The sequence below is a fragment of the Gopherus flavomarginatus genome, chromosome 8 (genome assembly GCF_025201925.1).
Source record: "Gopherus flavomarginatus isolate rGopFla2 chromosome 8, rGopFla2.mat.asm, whole genome shotgun sequence".
NCBI lineage: Eukaryota > Metazoa > Chordata > Testudines > Testudinidae > Gopherus > Gopherus flavomarginatus.
The window spans coordinates 113,178,928-113,197,172 of NC_066624.1; the positions used below are offsets into that span (position 1 = coordinate 113,178,928).

The 18,245-nt window shown below is 49.3% G+C and overlaps 1 long non-coding RNA gene across 1 annotated transcript; it reads left to right on the forward strand.

Annotated features, from left to right (window-relative positions):
* Positions 1 to 13,539: 13,539 nt before the first annotated feature.
* Positions 13,540 to 16,986, forward strand: LOC127056306 (uncharacterized). The gene is made up of 3 exons (XR_007775778.1): positions 13,540 to 13,627; positions 14,691 to 14,810; positions 15,755 to 16,986. It is a non-coding gene; the product is annotated as an uncharacterized LOC127056306 (long non-coding RNA).
* The last annotated feature ends 1,259 nt before the right edge of the window (positions 16,987 to 18,245 follow it).

An 18,245-nucleotide genomic window follows, 5' to 3' on the forward strand; every position in this document is an offset into this window, starting at 1 on the left:
AGCTCACCTGGAGCTTGTAGATCTCAAACATACCACATCTGAAAGGTCCTTGTTTGTGCAGAGTTATTGTAGTTCTAGGGCAGACTTAAATATCTTTTTTTCTGAAGAGTGCGTATTTGTAAGAACATAAGAACGGCCATGCTGGGTCAGACCAAATGTCCATCTAGCCCAGTATCCTGTCTACCAACAGTGGCCAATGCCAGGTGCCCCAGAGGGCATGGACCTAACAGGTAATGATCAAGTGATCTGTCTCCTGCCATCCATCTCCACCCTCTGACAACCAGAGGCTAGGGACACCATTCCTTACCCATCCTGGCTAATAGCCATTAATGGACTTAACCTCCATGAGTTTATCCCGTTCTCTTTTAAATCCTGTTATAGTCCTAGCCTTCAGGATGCTGTTCATGGAAGGCTGGGTTCCTGTACAGAACCTGCTTTGAGCAGGGGGTTGGACTAGATGACCTCCTGAGGTCCCTTCCAATCCTGAGATTCTATGACTCTATGATATAGTAATTTAAGGCTGCTGAAAGCTACTCGCCTGAAGTCGCTCTGCGTGACATATTCCCTATGTTTCCACGGTCAGTTCCGTGTGAGCAGTTAGCGCAATCTCCCTCCACGCTGGCCCCTGCCATCCCTCATCCACTAGCTTAGGACCCCAGAAGGCAATGCAGTCTCTGCTCCCATCAGTATTTGGTGCCTCTGCTGAGACCTGCCAGGAGCGGGGGTAATTGGCCTGTTGGCTTTTGGAAGGTGAACACCTGGCAACTGGACGTAGACAACCAGCTCCTCTCCTAGACGCCACCAGGTAGCTGGCAAGGGTTTTTAACTGTTCCCTCTGTTTGCTCTGCTGCCATTACAGTGACCTGGGGAGCCCATGTATGATGCTGTTGCAATAAGAAGCATGACCTTTCTTGACCAGTCACCTCCTGTTTAGGGCTATGACGTGCCCAGAAGGTTATCCCCCACCCGTCATGTCCAGTGGAGTGGGGTATGTTTGAAACCACACTTTGCTTGGGGAAAATGCCGCCCCCCCCCCCCCCCCCCCCCCCCGCCCAATCAGTGCCCAGGAGGCTGCGACCGCATGAAAAGCCCCTGGTGGCCACGTTTAGAATTCTAGCTGGGAATGAATCGTTGCTAGTGAATGGAAATGCAGCTGGTGAGAGGGTGACATTAAATATTCTCCCTGCCCCCTGCTTCGTTACACCTTACACACTCCGGGCGCCTGCTCCAGCACTCTTCTGCCCCACCGGTATGTGAATTGCACCAGCTCTGGGTAACAGTCTCTGGCTTGTTATGCAGGAGACCAGAATGGTCCCAGCTGGCCTGAAAAATCAATTAAAGTATCATTTACTCTGCCATTTACACCACTTCTGAATGTAACTCCTGGTGTCTGATTTGCTGGGGGTGGGGAGTGTCCGTCTGTCCATCCCCGCATGTGTATCCAGTGAAAAGCTGGTTTAGTTTGTGCCTGGTGCTGCAGAGATCCCAACTTGCTGGCTGTCCTCTGCACAGCAAGAATAGAATTGACTTGGGCACCTAATCCAGTCTGGAGATTAAACAATATTAGTAGATGAGCAGTAGAGAAGAAACGCTGCGGTCTGGCCAGTGGCAGACGCTTACTTTCGTGTGGAGATGCATACACTGGTGTGCAGAACAACCTCTGGGTGAAACCTGGCTTTGGGGTGAAAGGGCCACTGGGCTTTGGGGCCGAGCAGGGGGGATTATGAGAATATTCATGACTCTCGAGGATCAGCAGGTGAGACCTGGAGTCCTCACAGCTCATCCCTTTGGCAAACAGCGCACAAAGGCCTGGTTCCCAGGATGGCGGGATAGCAACCGAGTGCCTGATCTCTCTCTCTTTCTTCTTCTTCTCTGAACAGTACGGCGGCGGGTTTGCCACTTGTCCTGAGCAGCAGCACGGACTGTCTCTCTCATTTCTAAAGAGTGACTGTGTGGCCAGACCGGAAGTCTTGTGACATTACTTGAGAAACAGAATGGTATCTTAGCATCAGAGACCCCTTTTGTCACCCAGAGAAAAGCCTTTCTTACAGCCTAGATAAGCTGGAGAGGAATCTCCATGACACATGTTCATTGTCTTAGGACAGCTAGGGATGAGGCCAATCTGTGTGACTCAGTCTCAAATCATCCCGGGGACTTACATGCATATTCTGTTGTATTTACTAAACTGTGGCCCTTGGCACATCTGGGGGCCTCCTTGTGTGGGGACGAGCATTTGAAAGTAGAAGGAAGCTTGGGTGAAAGTGATCATGAAATCATAGAGTTTGCAATTCTAAGGAAGGGTAGAAGGGAGTACAGCAGAATAGAGACAATGGATTTCAGGAAGGCGGATTTTGGTAAGCTCAGGGAGCTGATAGGTAAGGTCCCATGGGAATTAAGACTGAGGGGAAAAACAACTGAGGAGAGTTGGCAGTTTTTCAAAGGGACGCTATTAAGGGCCCAAAAGCAAGCTATTCCGATGGTTAGGAAAGATAGAAAATGTGGCAAAAGACCACCTTGGCTTAACCACGAGATCTTGCGTGACCTACAAAATAAAAAGGCGTCATATAAAAAATGGAAACTAGGTCAGATTACAAAGGATGAATATAGGCAAATAACACAGGAATGCAGAGGCAAGATTAGAAAGGTAAAGGCACAAAATGAGCTCAAACTTGCTATGGGAATAAAGGGAAACAAGAAGACTTTTTATCAATACATTCGAAGCAAGAGGAAGACCAAGGACAGGGTAGGCCCACTGCTCAGTGAGGAGGGGGAAACAGTAACGGGAGACTTGGAAATGGCAGAGATGCTTAATGACTTGTTTGTTTCGGTCTTCACAGAGAAGTCTGAAGGAATGTCTAGTATAGTGAATGCTTACGGGAAGAGGGTAGGTTTAGAAGATAAAATAAAAAAAGAGCAAGTAAAAAATCACTTAGAAAAGTTAGATGCCTGCAAGTCACCCGGGCCTGATGAAATGCATCCTAGAATACTCAAGGAGTTAATAGAGGAGGTATCTGAGCCTCTAGCTATTATCTTTGGGAAATCATGGGAGACGGGGGAGATTCCAGAAGACTGGAAAAGGGCAAATATAGTGCCCATCTATAAAAAGGGAAATAAAAACAACCCAGGAAACTACAGACCAGTTAGTTTAACTTCTGTGCCAGGGAAGATAATGGAGCAGGTAATCAAAGAAATCATCTGCAAACACTTGGAAGGTGGTAAGGTGATAGGGAATAGCCAGCATGGATTTGTAAAGAACAAATCGTGTCAAACTAATCTGATAGCATTCTTTGATAGGATAACGAGCCTTGTGGATAAGGGAGAAGCGGTGGATGTGATATACCTAGACTTTAGTAAGGCATTTGATACGGTCTCGCATGATATTCTTATAGATAAACTAGGAAAGTACAATTTAGATGGGGCTACTATAAGGTGGGTGAATAACTGGCTGGATAACCGTACTCAGAGAGTAGTTATTAATGGCTCCCAATCCTGCTGGAAAGGTATAACAAGTGGGGTTCCGCAGGGGTCTGTTTTGGGACCGGCTCTGTTCAATATCTTCATCAACGATTTAGATGTTGGCATAGAAAGTACGCTTGTTAAGTTTGCAGATGATACCAAACTGGGAGGGATTGCAACTGCTTTGGAGGACAGGGTCAAAATTCAAAATGATCTGGACAAATTGGAGAAATGGTCTGAGGTAAACAGGATGAAGTTCAATAAAGATAAATGCAAAGTGCTCCACTTAGGAAGGAACAATCAGTTTCACACATACAGAATGGGAGGAGACTGTCTAGGAAGGAGTATGGCAGAAAGAGATCTAGGGGTCATAGTGGACCACAAGCTTAATATGAGTCAACAGTGTGATACTGTTGCAAAAAAAGCAAACGTGATTCTGGGATGCATTAACAGGTGTGTTGTAAACAAGACACGAGAAGTCATTCTTCCACTCTACTCCGTGCTGGTTAGGCCTCAACTGGAGTATTGTGTCCAGTTCTGGGCACCGCATTTCAAGAAAGATGTGGAGAAATTGGAGAAGGTCCAGAGAAGAGCAACAAGAATGATTAAAGGTCTTGAGAACATGACCTATGAAGGAAGGCTGAAGGAATTGGGTTTGTTTAGTTTGGAAAAGAGAAGACTGAGAGGGGACATGATAGCAGTTTTTCAGGTATCTAAAAGGGTGTCATCAGGAGGAGGGAGAAAGCTTGTTCACCTTAGCCTCCAATGATAGAACAAGAAGCAATGGGCTTAAACTGCAGCAAGGGAGATTTAGGTTGGACATTAGGAAAAAGTTCCTAACTGTCAGGGTAGTTAAACACTGGAATAGATTGCCTAGGGAAGTTGTGGAATCTCCATCTCTGGAGGTATTTAAGAGTAGGTTAGATAAATGTCTCTTAGGGATGGTCTAGACAGTATTTGGTCCTGCCATGAGGGCAGGGGACTGGACTCGATGACCTCTCGAGGTCCCTTCCAGTCCTAGAGTCTATGAGTCTATGAGCAGCAGCAATCTAGATGAGGCAGGACGCTGGATAGGGAAATGGAGGGATGAGTAGGGGGTTCACGTCCACAAGGACGGCCTATATGGGGGACCCTGATCCAGCATTTCACAGTAAAATGTAAAGTGGTTTATTGCCGATTAAAATTATAACTGCGGCCCAGGGCTGATTTCATCTCTCAAGGGCTCGGATAAGGAAAAGTGCCCAGGAAAGAGGGTTGACACAATTGGCAATTTCTGCTCAAGACGCACACTGGCTGTGGCTTCAAATCTTGCCAAATCAGAGGTGCTCTCATGTTTTATACCAGAGGAAAGTCTTTGCAGGATGCTGAGTGACGTCTCCCAGTCCTGCCAGTTGTCCCAGCACCGGGGGAGCTGGGTGCTGCAGGCTGGGACAGAGAAGGCTGAATCCTACACAGACTGAACTTTATGCACTGTGAGAAGTGCTGGGCTGAGTCTCAGCCCCTACAGTTCAGCTTGTGCATACATCTGTGCAGGGTCAGGGCCAGGGCGACCAGCAGGGCCGGCTCTAGGCACCAGCGTTCCAAACATTTACGGGGCGGCTCCGGCTGTTTTTTTTTGCTTCAGCAGCGACACTCAGGGTTTTTTTGTTTTGTTTTGTTTTTGTTTTGCTTGGTGCAGCAAAAAACCTGGAGCCAGCCCTCGAGACCAGGTGTCCCGATTTTGAGGTCTTTTTCTTATATAGGTTTCTATTACCCGCCCACCCCCTGTCCCGATTTTTCACATTTGCTGTCTGGTCACCCTAGTCGGGGTCCTGGAGGAAGGGGAGCCCTTTCGGTTTTTATTGTAACCAAATTCAGTACGGTTGGGTGCTTTTCCTTTGCCAGGCAGCAAATCACCTGGAGGAAGCAGCAATGGAATCTGCAAGTTGGGAGGAGTTGGGGGACTTGCTTGATGACGGTGCCATGAGCTCTTCTGTCACCTAGCACAAGCCAGAGCTAAATTCAGCACCACGTTCTCAGGTGCACTGAAGATAACTGCAGGCAGGCAGGAGAAATGATTGAACTATGACCTGAGCCCTGGCCTACAACAGAGCTAGATCACCGCAAGGCAGCTCATGCTGACCTAACTCAGTAACTGTCCACGCCAGAATTCTGCTCCCACCCATGTTACTCGCCCATTGCACCGACTTACTAACTGCACCCCTGCTAGACGCGTAGCCCTGCAGCTGCTGTAGTGGGGCTGATGCGGTGTCTGTGTAGACACTGCACTGCTGGCATTGGCTGCTGCTGCTTTTAAGAAGCCATCGCTCAATGCCTCGCACTGGCAGTTAATTGCTCCCAGTGAGGGTATGCACTGCTACCACGAGAAGTGTCGTGTGGATGTGTAAAACTGGTTCAATCACTGCGGTGGATGTACACAGACGTAACTGAGGTCAGCTTCATTCTGTAGTGTAGACTTGCGTTGGCTGACATCGTGGTACAGCCACACAGTAATGACATCGACTTTGCACATCCACACTAGGCTGCTTGTTTTGGCCTCCTTACTAGGAGCCTTTGCACCGATTTAGCTGCCAGTGGGGGGCACTGGGGGACAGCTTCTGAAAGGCAGCAGTGCAGTGTCTACGCTGACCATGTGTTAACCTAACTGCCGCAACCTACGTGCTTCGCCTCTCGCGAGGGTGGAGGTATTAGGTCGGTGTGGCAGGCGAGTTACGTCAGTGGGAGCGCTGCTTTAGTGTAGACACTTACAGAGTTAGGTCAGTGTAAGCTGCCTTATGTCGACCTAACCCTGCAGTATAGACGTAACTAGCTAATTAAATCTGTTCTCCTCTCTCCCGCTTATTTCTGCTGGCCAGGCTACACGGCTAGCCCTGCGCAGGGCTCGAATGTGAGGAGAGGGTGCCAGGAGCTTTCCCCTTGTGTGCTCTTGCATGGACTGGGTGTAAGAAGTTTGCTAGTCTCCCCTCCCCAGCAGTTCTAGTCTCCCTGAAAGGGATGAGGTTAAGGCAGGGCCATGCTGGGAGCAGCGCTGCCCAGGCACAGACCACAGCACATGCTTCCCCTTCTCCTGGGGTAGGGAGGGGTCTCTGCCCATGCTGCCCGGGAGCCCCCAACAATGGTTCTCGCTGCGTCAGCAAGCATTGTCCTGCTGCTCCCCAGTTCCTCCCTGCACAGGCTGAAACTTTCTCATCTGATCCTGAATTGGATGAGGAGTGTGACTTTTATTTGCACAGCCTAATGAATGATCGGTCCGGGTTCCCAGCCGCACCAGTGCAGCGCTGTCTGCAGGCACAAGGTATTGTTAGGTACAAATGTGTTAATGAGCTTTAGCAACTGCTCATTTTCTGCTTCAACAGCAATTCTGGGCCCCAGGGCAGAACAGTCACTGGGCCCCCTAGAAAGGGATGGCTGAGGTTTACAGCACTGCTGGAGCCAGGCCCCATGCTGCTGCCGGCGTGGCGTGGCGTTGCTACATGGGCACGGAGCTGGACCACGTGCGGCAGCTGGTGCACACACACACAAGCCACCTCCGCACAGATATGGTCCTCCTGACATCTGGGCGGTGCTGCGCCTGTGCTGCCTGGTGCCCAGTAAGCTGTTGCTGGGTGTGCTCTTCCGGCATGGCCAGGTCTTCCACGTGCCCCTGGCTGCCTTCACCACTGCGGTACCACCCTGCACACAGCTAGGAGCCCAGCGGCCTGCCCGGGCCACTGCTCCCTTTGCCTCCCTGTCCCCTCCCCACCCGGCAGCGGGTCTGGCTTCATCCACGTTTGCTGAAGCCCCTAATTCCAACTTGCCAAGCGCCACCGGAGAAGTGGAATCTGACGGTTCTGAAAGGACGTTCATGGAATTCTGGGGAGTATCTCACCCTTTAAACTCGCTGCAAACCCTCTTCGTGGGAACGAGCCATTGGAACCACCGCTTGTCATTTCAATCTGCCCGCTGAGAATTGTCTGGCTTTGCCAGCGCGGCTGCATGTGACGTAACATGGGCATTTGTGTGTTCAAGCCCAGGGCCAGAATAATGACTACGTTTAGACTAGTTTCCTGTTACACTGAGTGTAACTCCACAGGATCTAATGCTGGGACTGGAATTTGGTCACCAGCCGTTGAAACTGAATTCCCATCTGGTCAATCTAGTTTTTCTAGTAATTGATGCATCTCAGTCAACAGACTGAGCAGACACTACTCACTTTGCCTCTTGGCAAATATTGAACTAAAGTCTTCAGCACTGTAACACTGTTGACAGATCATGGCATTGTCCCTTTGTCACCGTGAAGTGCGACTTGGCGGGGGATCCTGGTATAAATCCCTCTGTCAATAGCAGGGATGTTGTGATCTGGAGTCCCAAGTGTTTACTCTGCCAATGTAAACCCAGTCCCTGCTCTCTGGAGCTAAGCATCACCCCTCTGCCATGGTTACTTCAAACTGCCCTGCAAACAAGCCCCCCTTCCCGCAGGCACTGGAGAGCATTCACTAAGCGGCTGTTGAAGGGGATATTTACTGTACTGCTTATCATCATCTCTTGTTCTGTTGCAGGGCTTGGCTGGGAAATTTCAGCCTGGGGCTCCAGAACCTCACCACGGATGATTGGCAGGTAGCATATTGCTCTGGGAAAGTACCTGCCAAGGGAAATACCCCATTGCAACGGAGGAAACCGCTATGGCTCGTTAGAATAGCCTGACTCGGTACCTGCCCCATCCAGCCAAAATGCAGCTGTTAAAATGATTTCCATCACTCTGACCCCATGGTGAGGGGTCCTTTGGCTCCCTGCCGTCCACCCCATCAGACTTTAACCTCGTGCCCCTGGCTTCCAAATCCCAGTGTAACTTGCCCTCTGCCTACATTGCAGACCTAGTCTTATCACACTGCCCCATCCCATCTGCTGCCCCACTTCTCCTTCTAAGGCAGAGCCTATGATTTCCCCACTGCTGCCCTGCATGCAATGCCTCTCTGACTGGGTCGTTAACCCCTCACCCTTCCTTGTGCAAATTCCTCCTAAGGCTGCAGGGCCAAGGAATGGAGGCCCCAGGCGATGCGGAATGGAGGCACCTTGTGCTGTTTCCAAAAGTCCCTAAGCAGGACTGGTGTCTTTGGACAATGCTCTGGGCACCTTTCTGTCTCTCTCTGTGCTGAAGATCTGGCCTGTAGGCTCTGTAGTGCCCTCAAGCAGTGAGTCAGGGAAAAACCAATGGACCATTTAAAAAGAGGAAACCCACATCCTAGTTGTTTCCTCCTCTGAGCCTCTCTACGCTCCCTGCCGCCTCCTTGTCTGTCTCGCTTACATTTTCCTTGCCCTGGGGAGTTTGCAATTGATTCTGTGCAGAGTTGAACACCTTTCTGGTGCTGAGCCAGGGGACAATCTTAGCAGCATGTGAAATGCCAAATATCTCCAGAGAGCTTCACAAAGACAGAGGGACTCGGATGCAAGTGGGGCGAGAGATCCAGTGCGGCGTCAGCAGGTGAGAGCACCAGCAGAGATGCTGCCATGTCCGAATCTGCTTTGCACGCTCCTCGCGGCAGCTTCCCTGCTGGGTTCACCTGTAGGCCAGAGCTGAGAACAAAGGCTGCTTGGCTCTGCTGATGCCCATTAATGAAGGCATTAATTCAAGGCAGGTCTCTGGCCTGTCGTACAGGAGGTCAGACTAGATGATCAGAGTGATCCCTTCAGGCACTACCCATGAATCTCTGTCCGTTCTGGGGATGGTCTTTGTTTAGAGAGACGCTTGCTGGGTAAAGAGGCAGAAAACCTAGAAGAGGATGAAACTGTTCAGAGGCGTCTCCTTTTCATTTTAAATACATCGATTGTGTGAGAGCCTGAGAGCCTACGGGACAGAGACCCATGGGCAGCAGCAGTTCACAGCTCGTTCTTTGAGGAATGAAAGGACCATTCCCTTTCCCTGGCAGCATGGCCCGGTGAGTAGAGCACGGGACTGGGAGTCACATCTGAGTTCCATTCACAGCTGTGCCACCAGCCTGCCGGGTGATGCTGGGCAGATCACACCTCTCTGTGCCTCGGTTGCCCTCTCTGGAAAGTGGAGATAACTATTGCTACTGACCCAGCTATGGTACCTGCTTTGAGGTCTAGGGATGGAAAGAGCTGAGAACTCATATTCTTCATCCCAGCAGGGGGCCAGCACAGCGTTGTCTGGTGTTGGTTGTCGGTTTTTCTGCTCTGAACATACGGCCACTGGGAACGAGCGAGACACTTTCCCACCCCAGCTCATTTCACACAGACCATTAAACAGCTCCCTGGCCAGAGCCATTGTTCAGTGACAGGCACTCTTGGTCTGGGCTAGTAACCTGAGGAAGAGCAGCCCTGGGTCACAGTAGCCATCAGGTTTGGGACAAAGGTTAATGGAAGGTGAATTTAACCCAAACCCAAGGAAATGCTGCTTTGCCCAGTGGCTTTGGGGCATCCACAATTGTAATCAACTGTAACTGGATTTAAATGGGAGCTGCACGATCCTGGGCCCTGTCGTGTTTGTAGCTAGATGGGGTCAGATTAGCGGGGTGAAATAGTATCTTTTCTTGAAGGACAGCAAGTGATTGACTTCAATGGAGTCACTCCAGATTTAGGGCCCAGTGATGAGTTCCTGCAAATCAATAGGTGGAAGGTGTCAGCAGCTTGCGCGACTGGGCCCTTCCACTGATGCAGGCTAAAATCAAAGTACAGCTCTTGATAGCCCCCACTGGCATCCAGAGACCAGGACTTGCCCAGCTCCTACGTGGTTTGGCTGCCAACCTTGGCTAACGATGGTTCCATTTTGTGTCCCCCTTTCTCTGTGCATCAGAAAAATCGCAGCCTCTTTGTGTGTCCTATAGACACAGCTTGTAAAGAAGTCCTGTGCTTCAATCAGAAGAAAAAGGCAGAAGTCAGCCCTCCGCCCAGAGCTGGGTGGTAGGATGAGCCGAGGCTCACGCGGTGCCATCAGGAGGTTGCAGTGTTGTCTTGGGCAATCTCAGAGCAAGAGGTTCACAACTGGACAGAGAGGAGGTGGGCGCTTCTTGCGTCGGAAAGGCCACTGTAATTCTTCCTGTATTAATACATCCCGAGATGCTCATTGATCACAAGGCTGGCAGCCTTTGTGGCTGATGTCAAATTACCACTTTTGGGGATGATACACCAATTGTCTGGAATGTTTCTTTGGCCACAAAAGCAGCTGCTGAAGCCTGTATATCCTGAGAACAAAACCCACGTCTCGAGCTTTCAGGGGAGAACAAGGCCTTTACTGTGCTGAACCTACAGAGACGAGGGAGAGTGGAGCCCTGTTGCTTTCGTCTTCCTAAAACAACAATTCCCTTTTTCATTTCACTTTTTTTACACTTCCCAGCATCTTACAACAAAAGCTGGGGATGCGGCCAGGGGAAATCAGTAGCTTTCAAAGCTTTCCAGAAAAGGACCTCTGTATCTTGGAAAGTCTCCCTCTGCTCGTGCATCATAACTCCTGGCTTGGGAGGGCCAGGCATTCAGCCCAGAAATGAGCCACTGATTTTCCTGACTTTCCCATTGACTGTGCAGCTCAGGCCATGGTGTCCTTGTCTCTGCCCCACTGGAATCCCGTGAGGCAGCCGAAATGCAGAGGGGAATCCCTCTTGGGCTCACACAGAGCAGGATGTGAGCTCGCATGAGAAAACATGCTATAAAGCAGGTCTCTGAAGCCAGTGCCGTCATCCTGGGCTTTACAATAAAATGACATGGGAGAACCAGAAGCTGTTGAATTCAAAGAGCTCGCCCAGCCGTATGAGATGCTTCTGGCGACAGTGACTCAGGCCTCGGCTACACTGGCGCTTTACAGAGCTGCAACATTCTTGCTCAGGGGTGTGAAAAAAACACTCCCCTGAGCGCAGCAAGATACAGCGCTGCAAAGCGCCAGTGTAAACAGTGCCCCAGCACTGGGAGCTAATCCCCGCGGGGAGATGGAGTACCTGCAGCGCTGGGAGAGCTCTCTCCCAGAGCTGGTGCCACGACCACACTCACACTTCAAAACGCTGCCGTGGGAGCGCTGTACAGCTACAAGTGTAGCCATACCCTCAAAGCCCCACCACAGGCTGTCTTGAATTGCGACATTGCCCAGCTTCTGTGCAGAGCCCTTTTCAAATGAGTCGTTCAGTCACAGAAAAACACACTTTGGGGGCAACAAAAACTAAGCATCAATCTGTAGAAGTCACTAAATAATCCTTGGATTGGGGATCTGGATTTGAGTCTCTGCTCGCCCAGGTGAGGGCCCAAACCACCAGGCCAGTGAGTCGTTCTCATTCTCGCTGCCTGGCCCAAGAACTGTGCAAGTATTTTATAGCCATGAAACAACTTCAGCAGGAGAGGTTGAGAGACCTGCCCAGAGTAGCCACCAGCTGACTGACTAGGGCACCTGCTGGGAGGAGAGAGGCCTGGGTTCAGGGAGGGCCGGCTCCAGGGTTTTTGCCGCCCCAAACGGGGGGTGGGGGGAGACGCGATTGTGATCTGCGGGAGCTCTACCGCCGCCACTTCAGTCTTCGGCGGCAGGTCCTTCTCTCCGAGAGGCAGTGAGGGACTTACTGCAGAAAAGCCGAATGTGTTGCCCTTTCCCCGTGGCCACCCCAAGCACCTGCTTGCTGGGCTGGTGCTTGGAGCCGGCCCTGGGTTCAAGTCCCTGACCAAGAATGAGGATTTCAACTGCATCCCAGGGGAATGCCCAGGCTGGTGGGTAACAGGAGGCTGACCTCCTCCTCCTGCTGATTTGTGAATCTAGCACTTTGTTTCCTTGCTTTTTATCAAACAAGGTTGAAATGCCCACAACCAAAAAGCTTCATTTGACTCAGAACAATTTTTACTTTTTTGATTTGCCAAAACTTTCAAAAAGTCTTAGAAATTCAGACTGAAAAATTGGTTATTGGCCCAGCTCTACTTCTGGGCACTTGACTTGGCAACCTTGATTGTTTTTAGAACAGGTGTGTGTGTGATTACCTACATTTTAAAAAAAGAAAACTGGGAAAAAAAAAGAGAGAAATTCCATCAAGTGGTGTCAGGCAAGGTTGGATCCTTCAGAGCCACAGCACAGACCTCTGCTATCTGAGCTAACAGAGTGACCGGTAGCAGTAGTAGGTTGTCATCGTCTGTAAGTATGTCTACGCAGCATTTTGAAGCAAGCTCCAGCCCAGGTCAGCAGACTCAGCTAGCAGGGCTCGCGCTAAGGCTCTAGAATTAGCTGTTCAGTCAGTGTTCTCAAGTTGCCACTCAGGCTCTGAAGCCCACAACCTGAGCTCTGGCCTGAGCCACAACTTCCAAGCAGCTTCATCTCCCTCTGCTGGCAGGTCCACTCTCACTCTTCATTGAACGTTATTGGTGGGATGTCCAAATGTGCACAGTGGACTGTAGGGCAATGTCCCCTTAAAAGTCACTGGGATGTGTGCTCGTAAGTTTCCTGGGTGCTTTTGAAAAATCCCACCATATATCCATAGACATTACTGTCGAATGTGCATGTCTGTTACAATCAAAAATAGGTGAATATCTGAACTAATGTGGCTAAACTTTGAGATTTGGTGGCCGTGAAACATGGGATTTTTTGTTTTTAGAACAATTTTTGGCATTCGTTTTATGGTATGCCTGCTTCATCAACATCCTACATCTCTAATGATAGCAGCACTTGTGTGGCAACTCTGCTTTAAGCAGTCTTTCGCTGACCAGCCCACCATACTACCCAAGCTAAACAGGGCCCAAGTTGACCAATGCCTGACCCTGGACTTCCTTGCTAAGAGATGTCGTTCACGTGCAGCCAAGCAAAACCAGGAGTCCTATACAAGTGCCTGGGAGAGGAAGCCTTTTGATGGAGTGGAGAAGCGGCTGTGGTGAGACAGACCTGCAGAGAGGAGAGAATAGGCCCTGGCATGCCACACTGAACATTGACACAGGGAACTTTGGGACCTTGACAAAGACCTGGAAGAAGCTATTGAGTTTTAATTGTGAAGACCCATACTGGGTCTTCACAATTAGTCTTCTATTGTGTCTGATTAGAAGAAGGAGGGTGGGTTCTGAATAGAATTTTAAAATAAGTGCCTTGGTCTGGTGTCACTCAGAGGCCTCCCTTTCTGTTTTTATAGCACTGCTTGAATCACTCCGCTATGCTGGGGCTGAATTCCTCTTTTCTGAGAGTTCCTGGAAACAGCTTTCTGGACTTGAGGCCTCATTTATGGTAAGGTGACAACAGGATTCCCATCAAATTGTATGATACTGAAGTGCTGAAAGATGGTTCAAAGGATGTGACTAATGTACCACGGTCACAATGAACTTTACAAAGTCAATGGAGCTGCAGCTCCCTAATACCCAGGTGCTCATAGAATTCCTTGGTTTTCAGTTAATAAATGGACCATGATTCCTCCAGAAATCAGGTCACTCACTCCCCCTATGTGCAGTTCATTCATTATACATTGTTCAGTTATAGCTGCTCTGATATTGTACCACAGCGTTTCCTGGCAATTACTCTAATGAAGAACTGGGGGTGAGACGATGCAGTGAGAAATGGGTGTCCCTGATAAATGGATAAGTTCCGTGGTTTTTTAAAATGCTGGTACATAATGATTTTGGGTGGCTGGTGGTGGAACTCTCAGGCAAACACCGACGGCTTAGAGAAAACTGATTCAGTTTATGAATAGGACAAAAAAGTATCTCCGGTAAGGTCTATATGAGATTAATCTGCCATGAGGAGTCTGGCTGGTCAAGAAGGGAGAGATTTTAATTTCTATCATGTAACATGCTAAGATGTAATTGTATTTGCAATATATGGTCAACAGAGCTTAGTCAATCAAACCCTGTTCTGAGTTAATGGCCTCTATGCAGTTTGAAAGCACTGAGACACAAAGGTTTTCAGGGCAGCTTGATGCATGTACCAGTAGCTGGTTCAGCTGAAAGTCAGCCAAGTGATCCCACAGATGCTGGGCATGGACAGTAAAGGGAGTTTGTGAGTCCCTGAAACAAGGCAAGCCCAGCTTTTCGTGGTGCCATATGACACAGCAGGGGGAATAAATTTATTGTCAAAAACTTATCTGATGAATTTTCCCTTTGTTTTCTCTTCACAATTTGGCCTGGGCAACTTGAAGTGATTCGGTGAATAATGGGTGTGCAGCCTATTCACAAGCAGTTTGCTGTAAGAATGTGAAATTTCTACCACGTCAGTTATTTAGAGATTTATTTATTTATTTGTTGAGGCCTGAAAGGAACATTCTAACCATCTGGTCTGACCTCTTTGCATAACACAGGGCAGAGAATATCACCAGGTGGTTCCTGCAGCCAGCCTATAACTTCTGGCTAAGCTAGAGCAGATCAGTTAGAAAGAGAGATCCCATCTCCACATGACAGAGAGTCCAGCCCATTGACAGGTAACTTGTTCCAATGGCTAATTATATTCACTGGTAAACATTGTCATCTTGTGCCTAGTCTGAATTTGTCCAGCTTCAGCTTCCAGCCACGGGATCACCATCTGCCTTTGTTTGCTAGATCAAAGAACTGGCTAGTATCAGAAATCTTCTCCCAGATAGGTTAGTTTTGATTAGACCCAGAGGTCACAGGTCTTTGTTTCTGTTCCCTCAGTGGATGGATATCTCTCATGCAATCAGATTTCCAGTGTGATCCCCTGTGTTTGCAAGTTCTGAATTTGCTTTTCATGAATATTCTCTGACATTTGCTTAAAATGTGGCTGTTTCCGTGAATTGTCGGTAAATACGTTCACTAAGATAGTCATGAAAAGGGAGCACGCAAGAGTCAGATCTCAGCTAAAGTCAAGTCACTCTTTTATTAGTGTAAATGTTCCCAGAGAAATAATTGCTGACATGTTCACCTCACTGTAATATTTTATAGAATCATAGAAATGTTGGGCTGGATGGGACCTCAGGAAGTCACCAAGTCCAGCCCCCTGTACTGAGGCAGGACCAAGTAAACCTGCACTAGCCCTGACAGGGGTTTGTCCAACTTGTTTTTAAATGCTTCCAATGGTGACGATTCCACGACTTCCCACGAGAGCCTGTTCCAGAGCTTAGCTACATTCAGAGTTAGAAAGTTTTCCCTAATATCTGACCTACATCTCCCTTGCTGCAGATTAAGCCAATTGTTTCTTGTCCTACTTTCAGTGACATGGAGACAGGGCTGGCTCCAGGCACCAGCACAGCAAGCAGGTGCTTGGGGCGGCCAATGGAGAGAGGCGGCACCTCTGGCTCTGTGGTGGCAATTCAGCGGCGGGTCCCCCAGTCCCTCCGAATTGCCGCCAAAGAATGAAGCGGCGGAGGTAAAGCTGCCGCCAATCACGGCTTCTTTATTTTTTTCACAGCTTAGGGCAGCAAAAACGCTAGAGCCGGCCCTGCATGGAGAGCAACTGATCACCGTCCTCTTTACAACAGCCCTTAACATATTGGAAGACTGTTCTGGGGTCACTCCTCAGTCTGCTTTTCTCAAGGTTAGAAAGTGCTGGAAGGTCTAACTAGACAGTGTAACTTCATGATTCAAACCTGGCAACTCAGGAAATCAGGAGAGAGCTGAATCCTCAAGCAGCATGTTGGCTTTTTGCTGCATCTTCCTGCCGCTCGATGAAATCACCCATGGCAGATGCATCCTACCTCTGCAAGGTGCACCCCAGGGGGACCAGACTGACTGAGCAGGGATGAGTGAATGTGAACATCAGCAAACCTCGGCTGTGACCTGTCGATGTGATGATGTCGTGCCACGACCTTTGTCAGAATCTTGCCATGCAGTATGATAATATCAGCAAGTGCCATGGCTGCGGGGATGGAGTACAATCTGTAGGAGTGGCTGGCTGGCTGCATGAAAAAGCAGCTAGCCAAAACATTCTCTGGCCTCTGGACGCCTGATCTGAGTGAAGGGAAGGGGCAAAGATCTGTCTGCTTTCCCATGCACCCAGCCCTCTGCAATCAAGGATGGGCTCCTGAAATATCAGGATCTGCAAGAGTGGCTCTGTCCCCAGACATCACAGCAGGAGACGCTGTCATCCCAATGCAAAATTAAAGCTGTTTCCCAGTCTTGTGTCTAATGCACAAGGAAGGGGGAGTGACTGAGAGCCAAGGGGAACACATGGAGAAGGAGGGAGGAATCTAGTTAGATGACGATTAGACATAACACTTTGTCTTGCTGCTTTTTGAATAATCAGGACTTGCAAAGACTCTGATCCCCAATTTACTGGTGGGGAAACTAAGAAACTGAGACATCAAGTGAATCAGGCAGAAATGGAGCCCAAGCCCCTGGTCTAACCACAAGATCCCCATGGCTCGTTTAATAGAACTTTAGTTCCATCATGACAATGCCAGGTCAGTTTACTCCTCAGGGCCTAGGCGCTGCCCCGTGAATTTCTGATGGCTGGTGAAGTCTTTGGTGCATTTAATAAACCCTGCATGGGACTAATGCTTTCCCTAAGACCTGCTTTTGTTGCCTGTGGGCACTTGGCAGGTGTATCTCCTCCCCCTAACTTCTGGGGGTTTGGCCACGCATCAGGTTGTTTCACTTTCGCTTTGGGGCCGGCCCAGGAAAAACAGCAAAGTTTGGTTTGGAAATGGTAGAAGTTAAAACAGCCAGGTGGGGGAACTTTTAAAAAGCAGGAATTTCATGGAAAAACAGTGTAGTCCATTAAGTTCCCCTTGTGAACTTTTATGGGGACAATTATTATTACTAATGAAAATGACACTCCCATAACTTGAATTAATGGGAGTCATGCTGGCCGGTGCTAGGGTAACCGCAGTCTTTACAGCTAGTTTGGAAAGATTGAAATATTTGACTGTCTAGGTTCCTTTGCCACAGGCTTAGACGAAGTTAACGTATGCCCTTCCCGAGTCCTGCTCTTGTCTGATCCCAAACGCCCATCACAACCGAGAGAAAGGGCGGGCCCCCAGTGGCAGATAGTGGAAACCCAGGGAACTCTCCTAAGCAGGGAGATTCCGCTTTTTTTATTTTATGAAGTTTCATCAAATGGCAACAATGACTTTTTTAACTCAGCGGCAGGGCGGGTTGGAGGGGGTCTCGGTGCTCTGTGACCTTGCCTGTCTGTCTCTGCTGCTGCTGCCGCTGCTCTTCAAAGTGCAGCTTAAGGGATCTGAAGTTTCTGTGTGGCCTTGATGTGATCTGCTTCCCTGGTGGAGGTTTTCATTAACTGGCTCTTTGCTAAGCCTGCTGGGGCTTGCGCGGTTCCTGCTGCGGGATGACCACTGGCCCTGGGGCTCGCCTGACCCTGGCCACTGGGTTTAATAAACCAGAGCTGCCTGTTGGCATGAGCATTATGTTCATATCAGATGCTGCTTCCTGGCCCTTTGAATGGCCTCTCTTTATTCCCTCCCCCCACATCCCTCCAAGCCTGCATCAAAGGCTCCCCAAGAGCAAATATTTTAAAAGTGCAGTTGGTTGGAAACAGCAGTGTGACCGAGCGGCAGGTTTGGCCAGCTGCATGACACTTCTGCGTACCCCTTTAACGTCACCAGTGCAGACCTGCACCTTTCCCTGGGGACTGGGTCTTTACTGCAACTCCCACCGGGATGTGTCTTTTCCCTACAGTCACAGGGAGAGGCCTTTTCCAGCAGCGATTTTACTTTTTCATTGTTTATATTTCACAAAAGAGGAAAACAGATATTATTGGGAACACGTAGGTCACTGAAGGGGTTCCCCAAATTTGGGACACACCATGGTGACAGCTGGCCAGGAGCTGATCTGGAGAGAAATGCATAGCCGTGTGTAAAACACACCCAGGCGACCATTGGGCTTCTCTCTGGGCTGTCCTTGACCAATGAGCAGAGAGTGCTGCTTGTCTGCCCGGGCCAGGA